Source organism: Anser cygnoides, chromosome 4 (assembly GCF_040182565.1).
Source record: "Anser cygnoides isolate HZ-2024a breed goose chromosome 4, Taihu_goose_T2T_genome, whole genome shotgun sequence".
Taxonomy (NCBI): Eukaryota; Metazoa; Chordata; class Aves; order Anseriformes; family Anatidae; genus Anser; species Anser cygnoides.
Genome location: NC_089876.1, coordinates 45,925,849 through 45,940,000, shown reverse-complemented (window position 1 = coordinate 45,940,000; position 14,152 = coordinate 45,925,849). Strand labels below are relative to the sequence as shown.

Here is a 14,152-nt window from a genome sequence, read left to right as displayed (position 1 = left end):
GTTATAAACATTTTGACACATGGCATTGCCTGATGGATGTGTGAGTGACATGGATCTGAGCATGAGGGCTTTTTTTCCTCGCAACTTTTCCTTCTGCATCATTGACTTGCTGAATGACTTGCTTAATATTGGAGGTATTTAAAACTGCAGGGACTCAGATGTTTTGAATACGGGAACACTGTTTTTGAGGCTTCGGTCTAACTTTAACCTTCCAAGTTTGAAAATGTCAGCTTTCATTTACTTGTCTCTTAAAAAAAAAAAAAAAAAAAGGAAAAAAAACACCTTGGGAAACCCAGTCAATTCAAATCAGTAATATGCTTACCAGACACTGAATAAAATGTGCTACTTAGATGCAAATTATTGGTGATTATGTATTATTTTGTCTATATTAAAATATACCAACACTGAACATATTGTCATAGATACTGGAGGATGTGAGAGGGCTACACAGGCTTTGTAAAATACCATGTGTTTGGCATGCAAGTTAACTGAGGCAAATGTTCTGTTTGAATGGATGTCATACAACCACCAGTGTGTGGTGAAGATGACCCTCTCCCACACTAACACAGCCTTGAAGGACTGGCGTTATGGGAAGTATCCTGGTTTCAAAATGCTGGACCACTTTCCTCTCCCTTACTCACTGCAAATTCCTTTTGAAGTCAGTGGGTGGCTGGTCCTAAAAGAAATGCTGGGCTGAGAGCTGTTTTTCTTAGATAAAAGTTACATAGAGTTCTTGCGCTCTCTGTCCTTTACTCTGCTTCCCCAAGAATCCACATCAGCAACTATTTGTATTGGCCACACCATTATGTTAAACAGAAGGGGCTGACTTACACCCAGCCCACACACAATCAAAATCACCACGTAGCATGAAGCTTATGTCACCTCTTGCTGCTACTCACATAATGGATTTTGTTCTCGGTCTGTGCACCAGTACATAATTTACTAGGCTAAATTGTTCCAAGAGACATAAATTACTGAATCAAAACAGTCTGAAGGATTACCAAAACTCAAAATGAAACAAAAAATACAAAGATGTCACATGAATGTTCTTTTAAAGATTCTCTATCATTTTGATTTCCGCAATCCATTTTTCTTTTCAACCTCTGGAACATCCCCCACCAAGAGTTAAATGGTCACAAATTCAAGGCTTCTCTTCTTTTTTCCCAAAACAATCACTTTGTCACCAAGACACATATGAGAAATTTATTCCTGTCTCTGCTTGGCATCACTGCCACCTCATGGATTAATGAATTCTGTGTCCTCTAATTCCCCCACATTATGCACCTCTGTTTTATATGAGTAGCCAAATGTATCAAGATTCATTTTAATGAATGTGAGTCATTCCCCATATTCAGAACAGTTATGTTGTAAGTAAGCACACCATTAGCTGTGCTAAAAATAAACAAGCATTACCTGCAGGAAAACCTATATAGTAAAAGTATGCACTGTGAAGTACAAAAAAAAAAAAGAAAAAAAAAAAGAGACATAGCCAGGAAGGGTGTTTGTGCTGTATGCAGAGTGAACAAGATAGATTATGCACAGCATCTACTCTACATTTACTCCAGTGTATCTGAAAGCAGAGTAGAACCTGAGGATTGCTTTACCAGGAAATTTAAATTGAAGACATCCAGTGTCATTGTAGGTTTTATCAATTCTCTGCTGTGTTTAAGTTAATTTAATTGTTAGTGTTGAAAGAAAAATAAATGGATGGTTCTTTGTAACACCGTTTTTCTTCTATGTCTTTGTTGGTGTAGAGCAACTATTTCTTGTGTGGCTTTCTGGAGGTTTCAAGGTTTGAAAAGCTGAAAATTTCAAGGTCAACCTGAAGTTGCTTAAACAGAAAGCATGCATGGCTTGGCCATGTGGTATTTCTGTTCCATTATTTTCATGATTCTTAGTGTGGTGCAATGGGAAAGGCTCTGGTTGAGTCTCAGAAACCAAGCCCATAAATCAGTAAGTCAATCAACAAGTCTGGGGAACAATATGTTCTTCTATTTTAATTTCTTTGTGGGAAATGTGTAAATAGATACTGGCAATGAAGCTGGAATATAATGGGTACTTATAAATTAAGGCATCCAATGATTTATCTTCTCTACGTGCGATGTAAAAAGAGGTTATGCTTTCTGATCTGTTAAAACACTATTTTAAAAATAATAAAACATCTTTAGCTTTTGAGGATGAGAATTACTGTCTTCTGACCAGTTTCCAAAAATATGGGAAGTTAACACACTGAGAATAAAATGTAGAGACTCTCAGCAGAACATTTCTATATGACCATGCTCGCATGTTACCAGAGACCTACCAGCTGCACTTTATGTACCACACAACAGCAAGACAACCAGACCTGAGCAGGGATGGTACCAGTTACCACAGACTCAACCTGTCCCTGCAGTTCCACCACTGTAGGACCTCTGTGTGTCTTCACCTAGGTGTTTCCCACTGTAAAAGTGGATGACGAACACTAGGCTTAACTGTTTCACAGCAGTCTCTGGAGACTAATTAGTTAATGTTTGTGCAGAGCTGATAAAGGTAGTCATAAACCATAATACATAAAGCATTTATCAAAAGAAGGGAAGAAGCCTTGAAACCACATTGTCCCTATCCCTTTGCTAATGAGTTTTTACTAGCATTTGAACAACTAAAGAGCTGTCTGTACAACTGATCCCAAACAGCTAATTTAAGCCCCACTTACTGAAATCCTTTTAAACAAAACAAACAAAATGTATTTTATGATGAAAATTCATTATGGAAAGAAACAGAAGTCATTTATAAAGTTACATCATCCATTCCAGGAAAATAATGCAGGACTTGTGATTTAGGAAGCCAAACACCAACCCTACATCAAAGGGTCTACTAAATATTTACTACAAACAGCTGACAAATGGCAATTCATAACTCAAAAATGTCCACAAAACTGCTTGCCAACCTATTTTAAATAATTTTATTACTTTTTTTGCTGTTGTTTAAAAAGGCCATATTTCTGGATAACTTACAAATAGGAGGAAAAAATTAACCTTTGAGAAACCAATTGTTTGCAAACAGTGGTCTGTCCTGCCCTAAGGACCTGACTTTTAAGGTGTATTTGGGAAGGCAGACCATAAGTAGACTTTTCGAAAGCTTCTAAATATCTAAATGAGGTACCTATGAATTTTTAAAATCAACTTTCTGCCTATCCAAATCTTGGCACGCTTAAATGCCTTTAAAAGCTGACCCCATGTTTTTGCAACATGAAAGGCATTATCTGAAGGCTCATCTCCACCGCAAGAGGCAGCTACTATTACTGTACCACAGTCATATCCCTCAAACGAAGAGAACCAGAGTAAGTCAACAATACTAGGCAGAACAGAAACAGAGTGTGTCGTGCTAATTCAGGCTAGCTTCTACCTTCATCACCAGAAGATCATTAGGTTGACTGTCTTCCTATCTTCAACCTGTTCTCTTAAACTGCAAGTTAGCTTAAGCTTAAATATGGCCTCAGTTTTGTAGGAAAAAGGATCCGGAGAGGGATGATGAGATTGTACCTCAGACTGGAGTGAGGAAGCTTCAGGTGACAAGTATTAATCAGCTACATCTCTAGGCGTGATTTAGAACTTGGGTTTCAATTTAAGACAAGGAGTCCATCCTTCTACTTCCATAAAGATATATCGTATTTCTAAAAATATAATTCCTGGTGAAGCTGACTGAAGTGTATGTCCTGTGTTCAGTCACAGATGTAAAGACTTAATATTGGATTTTTGAATGGGAGAAACGCCTTTTCCTTTTCAAAAATATGATGGCCAGATGTGTTGATGGTTGTTCTAAACCTAGTTATTGAAGTGCATAATTCAATCCTAATTTGAACTGCAGCAGGTAGATTTTTAACTGAAAACAAAGTTATAAAACAACAAAATATACCAGCAGCTTAGAAGCTGCTTATTTGTACCCATAAAATGAACAACAGCAAAACTAATCTGGAGATGGATCTAAGAACTGGGCTGGACCGATTGGTGAAAAAAATGTTCCCTAGAAAACAAGACAGTTTTCAGCTCCCCTTGGGAACACAGTGATTAATTGAAACTCACAATAAAGGGACATGAAGAAAAAGCTAATAAAATGTAAACAAAAACCACCATAAACACCACATTGCAGAAAAATTTGGCTGGCTCCGAACCCTGCTGATGATAATACAAAAAAATGAAACCATTAATTTAAAACCAGCATCTTTGACTTGTTTCTTTATTTTTCTTAATTTGTGAATTTTCCAAATATTTTCCTTGAAAATACTTACTATGTAAAACACTGTTAGGTTTTGAATAAGCTTTATATATCAACATCTATTTTTATATAAAGACCTTTAGTAATACAAGCTTTATAAAAATACACAACACTCACCACATTGAGGGGTTTCATATGATTTAAACAGGTGGTTTTCCTGCCCAAAATGCTCCATTCTCTGTCTTTATTGCATTGTCTTAAAAACCTAGAACTAAAAGCCCCACAAAAATTTGTCAACCCAAATTTAAAAATGAACTTTGTACCTACATTTTGAGTACTCTGGAAAACATTTCTCTCACTGAATTCAATTGCTGAAATATTCCTGTAATACAAACACAGTCAGATGCAAGATCAGATGATGCAGACAGTGTTAAAAACATAGCTGAACTATTTGTACCACAGCATTTGGTCAGCTACTCCATCATATTTTTCAGAGCAACAAAGGCTGGCCTTACACCTGCAAAAACAGTCAGGTGCACAAGACATCTCCTTGCTCTGAAATTACTTTTCAGCTGCTTTGTCAACAAAGTGGCTCCCCCTAGGCAAGTCTTGCTTGCCCTTGAGTTGAAAGACTCATTCTGCACCATAAATATGATCAATGGGTAGTAGGATAGATTTACTGCTTCTCAATCCTCTTCTAATCTCTTCCCACAATATCATCAATACCCTCTGTTGAAAAAATAAAATAAAATCTAGCACAACCATGTAAGGCTGTGAACACCAAGAACTGCCTCTTTTCTCTCCAGCAACCTAGAGGATGTTCCTTAGTATCCTTGAGGAGGTAATCTGAGGAATACATCCAGCAGGTGTTAGCGATTGGCATGGGGGTCTCTGTGCAAGCTGCTCAGGAAACAGTATTCTCAGATGCCACCTTGACTTTGTCAAGTCCTTCAGATGACACAGCAACATTGTAGAAACACTGCCTTTATGACAAGGAGAACCACACAGCCTACAAGTCAAAGCACAGAAACGTAATTGTGTGCCACTGTGGCAGGATTTGGAAGGTAGGAAAAATCATAGAATTCTGATTGCCTTTCCTGATCCTGTACTTCCTGGATTAACTGAACTACTATTGCTTCCTTCTCTAAAACCCCTGTTTACCAGTGATTTCCTCACTTCTCATTCATAGAAGGAGCTGTTGCACTGTCTGGAATCAATCAACATTAAAGTGCTGTTTTTACTAATGTAGATTCCTTGGGGTAGTTTCTGCTGTGATTGAAAGCTTTCAAAGGTCAACTGGAGCATATCAACATGATATATTCAACAAAACCCAAACAGAATCAAACCTCAAAGATTCCTATGTCATGAATTACATTTGAAGCTATCATGTTCAACTGAACTACAGATTCTCACAGATGAACACTTTTCTACTTATTTATTTATTTATTTATTGCTTAGAGTACCATAGGATCTTTAGGTTCCAAATGAAACAAATTTAAATGTCTATTTACCAACCAAACCAAAGAGCTTTTGGAGGCATTTTTCATATATTTCTTTCCTCATATCCACCTACCCATCTTCTTTGTGCAGGTGTTCCCTGTTGACAAGGACAGCTGACTAGTTGGCTAGAAGTCAAACCAAGAACTCTGCTGCTGAGAGACATCCCTTTCGGATATTCTTTGTGATGTATGTTCTAAACAGCATCAGAATGTGTGTGTTAAGTGCTTCTTAATATAAGAAGTCCATCTGTGTCTACTCTGTCTAATATAAGAAGTCGATCCCAATGTCTGCATAGAAGTCAGACAGGAGTCCTTAAAAAAACAAAAGAAAGAAAGAAAAGAAAAAAAAGTTGGCATCTTTTCTGAACACAGGTCATGAAATAATTATGGACTTAAAATGAAACTATTCATCTTTCAGCAGTAAATCAAAACAGATAGGTAGGTATTTTCCCAGACAAATGTACAACAAGACTAATGAAGTCTGACAGGATGAGTGGTAACCGTAGCTTTCTGTTTAGCAGCCCTGTGTTTGAGTTTACCCAGTCAGTATCTCAGACAGGAGCAGTTCTGAGAAGGGACAGACAGAAATCCAGACATGTAAAACCTTGACAAACCTAAGCTTCTAAACTAAAATGGAAGCTTAAGAAATCATTCAACTTCCTTCAGTAGGCTATGTTATATCTATCCTGAATTAAAGTGCAACATAAATTTCTGATTCTTTTTTTTTTATCTTATACATGTAATGCAATTTTCTATATAGGCCAATTATAATAGATTAATAATATATGGAAGAAAGTCTTCTAGAAGAAACTTTGAAAGCCAGTCTTGATCTGTCAACTGTTGTGCTTTTTTCTTTTTTTTTTTTTCAGTCTTTAGCCCTTATTGGAAATGAAACCTCTTCAACCTATTTCAAACTATGTCCCCAAAACAATGACCACATCTCAGAAAGTGCCAAGCTTTTGTCTGGTGATCTTATACTGTTTTGTCCCCAAGGAAAAGTCTAATTTTCATAGATACACATGTAGGAAAAACAGAGTATCTGTATTTAGTTCAGTAAGGAAACACAAGTTTCCCTATATGCTTGAGTTTGTTTGATATAAGAGGTTGTGTGTATTTAACCATCACTTTAGGATGTTAACTTTAAATCCCATTTTTTGTATTATTATCAATGAATTGACCAACCTGGTGATAAATGATTTCCTCACTAAGTAGTATGTCTTAGTAACAGTAATAATAATGATAACAACAGTCATAGCAATACAATTGTCAGATAAATGGATAATTTGTGAATGAATTTCTTGGTAAACCTTGCTCTTTTGATTCTCCATTAGTTGACAACTAATGGCCTCGAAGTTACAATTGTACATTTGTTCTTAATTATTAACATCTGATCTCACTAGTCATAATGATTTTATTCACAGTATCCAAATCACAAAATCAATTTGCTTCTCTTAGGTAAAGACTTCATTTAATTAAACTCAGCATTTAATAAGGAGGAAACATTAACACATTATGTGGCATTTATCTGTTTCATAATTACATTCAACAGCATGCCTTCATCTGTACACTTTCCTGTGGTTAAAAAAAATAATAATAATAAAAATACAACACCAGCATTGCATTACAAGGTTTATATTTGTGATTGTTTCACTTCAACATTTGAATAGTTGTATATATTAACAGAAAATAGCATTAGCATGAAGAACAAGCATAGATATAAATCACCAAGAGAAGGCATCTCTGTGAATATAACAGAGTGATGAGGACCCAGAAAAGCATGGTTGCCTAATTGCTTCATTTACATAGACATAGATGTTCACAACAAAACATCAATTGTTGTACTGAAAATGTCTCTGTGAGTACAGTTGGAATTAGATGAAGGTGGGTTGAAGTGTATTCTGGAAGCAGTTATCAAATGCAAATGAGCCAATAAGTTGTTTCTACATTGACTCAAGTACCTAAAAGAAAGAGTAGCCCAGGCAAACTAAGAAAAAAAGACAAGAGTCTGAATAAACCATGCTCTGCAAGACTCTTTAAAAACAAACTATCATTGAAGATTATTAAAATTATGTTCAATAAAAGAGCAGCTGCCATTCCACATAAAGCAGCCAGCAACGTCTGTGTCTGGGATCAGCTGTTTGTTTCCCACCTAATTACAACAGATTTCCCCTTGTAGTGCTCCATGGGCACAATTTGCTCCCTGCCTGCCACGTTACCGGCCGTATATCTCTCATCCCAGTAGTAGCTTCATCTGAAGCCTGACATGTCATGAAGATGTCTTGTGACTACACTTTGTTACACAAAAACAAGGCAGGGAAAACAATTAGAAGATACAGACTAAAACTGGGAAAAGGTTATAGTAATAGTAATCATTTCCTAGGAAATAACAAGAGGCCAAAAACCAGCAATCTGGGTGTATCCCTTTACTTGTTGCAGATCATGAGCTGTTAATGAAAACTTTTAAAAAGAGTGCTGTGTTGATAAATTTGCATTTTATCCAGCTTAGGAACAGTAAATTATCATGCAGCTTGTCCTCCACGCTCTGTTTCTAAGGAGAGAGCAAAGCAGGCATTACACATGACAGGATTTCCAAGACGCAACGTGTAAGAGATTTAATGCCCCTGGAAAATGACAGGCATCTAATGTTACATCACCTGTCATTCTCCTCCTCACCTGGCTAGATAGCTTGCTTCAAAATAAGGATAATCTCACCTTTTATCCATCTTCTTCTGAGGTGACCTGCCACCTCCACATGCTGCCCAGTGATAGACTCAGTGGTTCACTATGATGGAAATTAGTAGAAACCCCAAAATAATAAGTTCCAAGGGGGGAAAGGTCTTTCACACATTTGTCAGGTGCTTAAGGGGGGGGGAGGGGAGGGAGGGAGGAAAGAAAAAAAGATGATGACTAATTTTCCCTCTGTGGAAAACACATATGGACAAAAGAAAATGATTTGCATTCACACTTTTGCTCTCCAAGCAAAAAAGTTTTGTTAATAATAGAACTTAGCTGGCTCATACCCTACCCTTATCTTTAAATCCATTGCAATGCCATGGTACTTCTGTCGGCTTCCACAAAATTTGTTAATCAACAGAGATTTCAGTTTAAGAACGTGGTATTTCAGAACATACAATCCATTTCCAGGTTGATATCTAGATACCATGGCCAATATCCCTGATAAGTGATGAGAAATGTGCTTAGAAAAAATGATAGAGACAGATAGCCTAGCTATCTGAGCTCCAGTAACATCCCAGACAGTCTGGGACTGCTCATGATTGTGTACAAGAGAGCACATTTGTTGTGGGTCTGGTCAGCTCCCTAGTGATCTATGCAGACAATTTGTGGATCTCTTTTTCAGCCTAGGGTAGAAGGTACAGGTGCCACCGTGTCTTAATAGCCTTCAAAACAGAAAGTCTGTTCCTGCCTTCAGATGTGCAAATGCAGCTTCTTAGTTCCCGCAAATGCAGCTCGTGGGGGTTTTCAGCTGGTAGGCAGTACACTTGCTGCATTGTGTTTAATAAAGCTGAAAGTGTAAAAGACACAATGTGCAAAAGATTGTACATCCACCCCCAATCCTCTGCTTTATCATACCCGTACTTTTTTGCCACCAGGTGCTGGAGTGAGCACTGTCCAAGCATCCTGTGCCTGCCTGTGTGGGGAAGAAGTAGTCCCAGAGGACTTCTGGAAAGTTAGAGCATGTAGGCACTGAACATGTCTGAATTACTTTCATACTACTGATCTATCTTGTGATCTTGAGCAAGAACCCCGCACTTCTTTGTCTTCTGGTATACCAGAGTGTAGTGTACAATGAAGACCAAACTCTGTTAAGCATGTGGCGTTTTACAAATGCTGATTTTCCAGGTCTAGGAATACCTAAATACCTAAAAAAAAAAAAAAGAGGCAGAGGACTAGCATATTAATGTATAAATAATCAAGAAGTAAATATGTATAATGATAGATTAAGATTACTTAGTGGCACATAGTGGCTACCTCTGTGTACGAATAACACAGGTATATTTAGGAAACACCTTTTCCCACCAGGAATTTTGGCAATACAATTTGTTACTTACATATTACATCATGATTAAGATACACATATAATTCTTTGTAGTAGCACTTGGCTTAATAGTAGTATTACATAGGAATTTTGTGCACAACATTTTACAGTGATGCCATATCTTTTAAAAGTAACGTGATGCCTTTTCTGTCTTGTGCAATGAGCCTTGCTCTGAGAAAAGTTGGGAAAATCGTTTTAGCACACAATATTTTACTGTATATCACCTACACTTATGAAGTCAACATGCAGTTTTGTATGCAACATCATCTTAGTGGCAGGATTGACCATAATAAAAGGTACCTTATTAAGGTGATAATCTTTCAGGCATCTCAGGCCTCAACAGATGAAAACAGAGTCTTTGTAGAGAGCTTTAGGCACTGGCCCCAGAACTGCAATTAATTCAGAAAGACTTCAAGGAAAGAGAGGAATACAAAAGCGTGCCAAAGAAATAAGCTGTGGATTTTGAATCCTATATCTGAATTGCAAAGTGAGTCTAGATTCCATCATATTGCGACAACAGTCAATCTGGAGCATTTTTGTTCCCCTGAAATCTTCTGTGAGATTCCCTCTAAATATTATATGATCCTTGCCAGATGAAAACAATTGCACACAGTTCCCTCCAACTACAGTTATACCATATGCAAGACATTAAGGGAGATATAAGGTATTTTATTACCTCAAAGACTATGACGGTTCCATTTAAAGTAAATATAAAGTTCCCCTGTGCCTTTGTTCCATCCAGTCTGATCCCAGAGGATTTCATTTTTCTGGAAAAATGCTGCTGCTGCTTCTAGTGACTCTTGCTTGTGACAGTCCTCTTGACTGGGGGAGAACAAGGGAGCATTTCCCACCACTAATAGAAGGAAACAACAAAGCCTGTGAAATGCACTCTCAGGAGAACATAGAGAAAATGTGACTGTTTCAAGTATATTTATTGTCTTGTGTGATGTAATCATCTACATGTGTGCTCTACAAACACCAATGGAAGGGATGCCTAAATGGTTTAGTGAAGAAACAATTTACTGAAGAACCCTTTAACTCATGGTCAGCAAAAAGGGAAGCAGCTTGAATTCAGTCCCTATTATTTGACCTTAACACTATAAGAAAGTCTAGTAAAAAACAAAACTTGATTTGCTGTGCTGAGGTGTGCTACGCTCTTTAAATACCATTTGGCACATAGCATATGTCTAAACTGTTTGATAAGTGCACCATTCCAAATAGCCTGGATCCCAGTCTATCCCCAGCCAAACTGTGCCGTGACTCCCGTCTGCTCCACGTGGCTAGTTTACTTCCCCCAAGAAATGAGGAACTGAGGAAGGGAGAAGTGTATATATGTAAATCTGCCCTCTGAAATGAGGGTGGCATTGGGTTACACAACTCAATTCGTGATCTCGGAAGTACTTCCAGGTGCTGCTTATTAAGCATACCCAAAGAGTACTCTGGCAGAAAGCCTAGATCTCATGGTATGGAAAAACGGTAATAAGCTGTTGACGATGCATATATGGAGATTGCATATACACAATTTTCTAAAACTTCTTTAACTCAGCTTCTTCCAGTGCATTGGACACCCTATGCATTTTTTCTTAATTGTTCGCTCAAAACAAATCATTGTAAATACATACATATTTTACACGCATCCTCATAGGAGAGGAGTAGAACATGCCCATATACAGCATTTGTAGGTTGAAAGGATCTGACAAGCATCAACTAATTATACTATTTAGAATAAAAAGAAGAGAGGCTCATCTACATAGCTATAGACAAGCTAGTCTCCCTTTCAGTTGAATGGCATCTAGGCAACACAGACGAGAGTCTAGGGCACTATTCTTTTCATCCAAAAGCAGACACCTAAAATAGATGAGATGTATGTAACCAAAACACACCTTTTTCTCTCTACTGACTGCAAAGACAGTATTCTCTGTCTGCCTTAACCATGGAAGAATTTAGATTTCCAAACCTGACTGGGATGAACTAATTTCAGTAGTAGGATGAAGTACTTTCAGTAACTTCATGTCCTGTATCAATTATATTCAGCTCAATTATATCCAGCTACGAAACAATACTTTCAATATTTGAAATTGCCTGGAGAAGGAATAAGAAATTTCATATGTACAATGGAATATAGTCTAGCAAGCATTTGTGAGCAATATCCTTCTCCTGTTAAAGTTAGCAAATGGATTGAGTATTTGTTGTTCTTACTATGATTACTAGTTTCTAAAAAAGCTGTTTGCTCAACTCTGCAGGGTTTCTGTTTCATGTTACAAATGACAACCCTGGTCTCTTTAGACCAAAATGCTGATAACACTAGCTATTTTAACTGTCCATAAAAGGCAATCTGTACAACAGCAATCTAAGAGTAAAAATCGATTGTCCCTAGATCCTTTCAAATTATATTATCTTAATTATCATATTTTGTGCTATTCGAATCCTGCATATTCACTTCTACAAGAAATCATGTTCATTTGTTATGAAAAAAGAAATCTACTTACGAAGGAGTCATGAAGAAGCAGCTGACATGTAAGTTAGTCATACTTCCTTGTGGCTTGTCTCCTAAAGACATACATGGCCAATCTGCTCATAAAAGCCACAGATGCACTGTTAATAGTGAGAGATGCAAAACTTACAGTTGCTAAACTTTTCACCAGTCCTCTCCAAGCCTCCAGGTGACAAATGCAATAGTCTATATACTAATGTTTCAACAAGAGCAGAATCAGACGGGTTTCATTTATGGCAATGGTGTGTAGGAAAAAAAATGTTTTCTAAGGATCACTGAAGAAATCAGTTATGTTGTATAGCTGTTGTGCTGATTTTGTTGTTGTTTTTGTTTTTATTAAAAAACCAACAACAACAACAAAAGGAATGCCTATATATATACATATATTAATAAAAACAACAACAAAAATACAGGTTGCATTGAAGAGAAGAAGGAGCCCTGCCTTCTCAGGAGCCCCAGAGTACAGGGTGTGCCATCATTTCTTTCACATTCTTTTTGATCTCTGTAACTTTAAATGAAAGTGTTATAACAAACAGAAAAATAAATAACTGCATACATTTGCCAGGTACGGAAGATTGACCTGTACAGTACATATATTGACCTCCAACTTCATCATGTTACATCATTTTGGAGTGCTTCAGTTACAATGATAAAAGTGCAGAAGCCATAATAGAAGAGTGAGAATGGGGAGGGGAAAAAAAAAACACAAAGCACACAAACAAGCAAAGCAACAACAACAAAAAAACACAACCAGGAAGAGAAAGCCAATGCCCCATAACAATTCAGTAGCAGATGACTCAATGAAGCCTGTTTGAGCTAAGACTGTAGCCAATGCCACAACAAGCAGCAATATTAGCCATCTGGGAGCCTGAGACTTGGAAGGATGGTTGCAAGTACAAACCCACCCCCTCATCTCCTGGCTCCTGAGGGAAAAGGGCAGCAAAGCACCTCAGTTTCAAATCTCACACAGTTTTAAAGAATATGTATTTTTTTAGTTTTTGTGTATGAGGGCACAGTATTCACCCAGTAAGACCTCTCCTCCCCAGGAGGTTGTAAAAAAGAATGACTCATGAGTCAGGGTGATGATGCTTTTACAATGGTAGAAGTTCTCACAACAAAGTTTGAAGGTGCTCTGTGGTCCTTTGATATAATTTAGGGCAACCACCAGCTGTCTTAAATTACACCATGAAGGCACATGAAGTTGCAATAAGCTAATCATGCTCTCCATAGTGAAAGCATGTCGTAAGACTCCTAGTTCCAGGCTATCACAAAATCCACACATGGAGACAATTAGCTGGGCTTGGTTTACTGTTTTGTTATTGTTTACATATAGCCACAGATAGACAGATAGATTGACAGTGTAGCAAACATTTTCTGTCACAAAATATCCTTGTCTTTGCATGACACTTAATTTCCATACCTTTTTCTAATATGATTACAAATGAGAAGAAGGAAAAAAAAAACGAGGGAGGATTTTGAAGGAGAAAAAAAGTTTAACAGAAAGAAAAAGAGAGATGAGTAATACTTCTGTTTCTGCTTTTCAGAAGGTCTTGTTTGAAAGCTCTGTTGTGCCTGAAATGTTGATTCACCCATTATGCTTTTCAGTTTTTACGTTTACCCTGAACGACAGCAAACTTTTGTAACTTGTATATGGGAAAGAAAGAAGGGTTGCACTGGGGGGAAAGGGGAGAGGGCTGGGTAGTTTGTATATAGGAGTACAGTTGGAGGAGCATTATAGCAACTCTGCTTAATTTCAGAAGGAGGGGTGGGGGTGGAAAAGAGAGAGCACATTTATTTTCTGTCAGTTTGGCAAACTCGAGTTAAAACATGAAAGTCAATTTGGGCTTATTCCTTCCTGCCCATTATTGCTGGTAACAAGGAGCCAGAGAGCCAGATCATTTTCTCAAT

General features: G+C 37.5%; 1 long non-coding RNA gene across 1 annotated transcript in view; it reads left to right on the top strand.

Moving 5' to 3' along the window:
- Window positions 1–6,449, top strand: part of LOC125183699 (uncharacterized) — a 26,521-nt gene extending 20,072 nt beyond the window's left edge. Inside the window, exon 3 of the long non-coding RNA XR_007166137.2 lies at window positions 5,785–6,449. This is a non-coding gene — a long non-coding RNA (uncharacterized lncRNA). The remainder of the gene's footprint in view (window positions 1–5,784) is intronic.
- The last annotated feature ends 7,703 nt before the right edge of the window (window positions 6,450–14,152 follow it).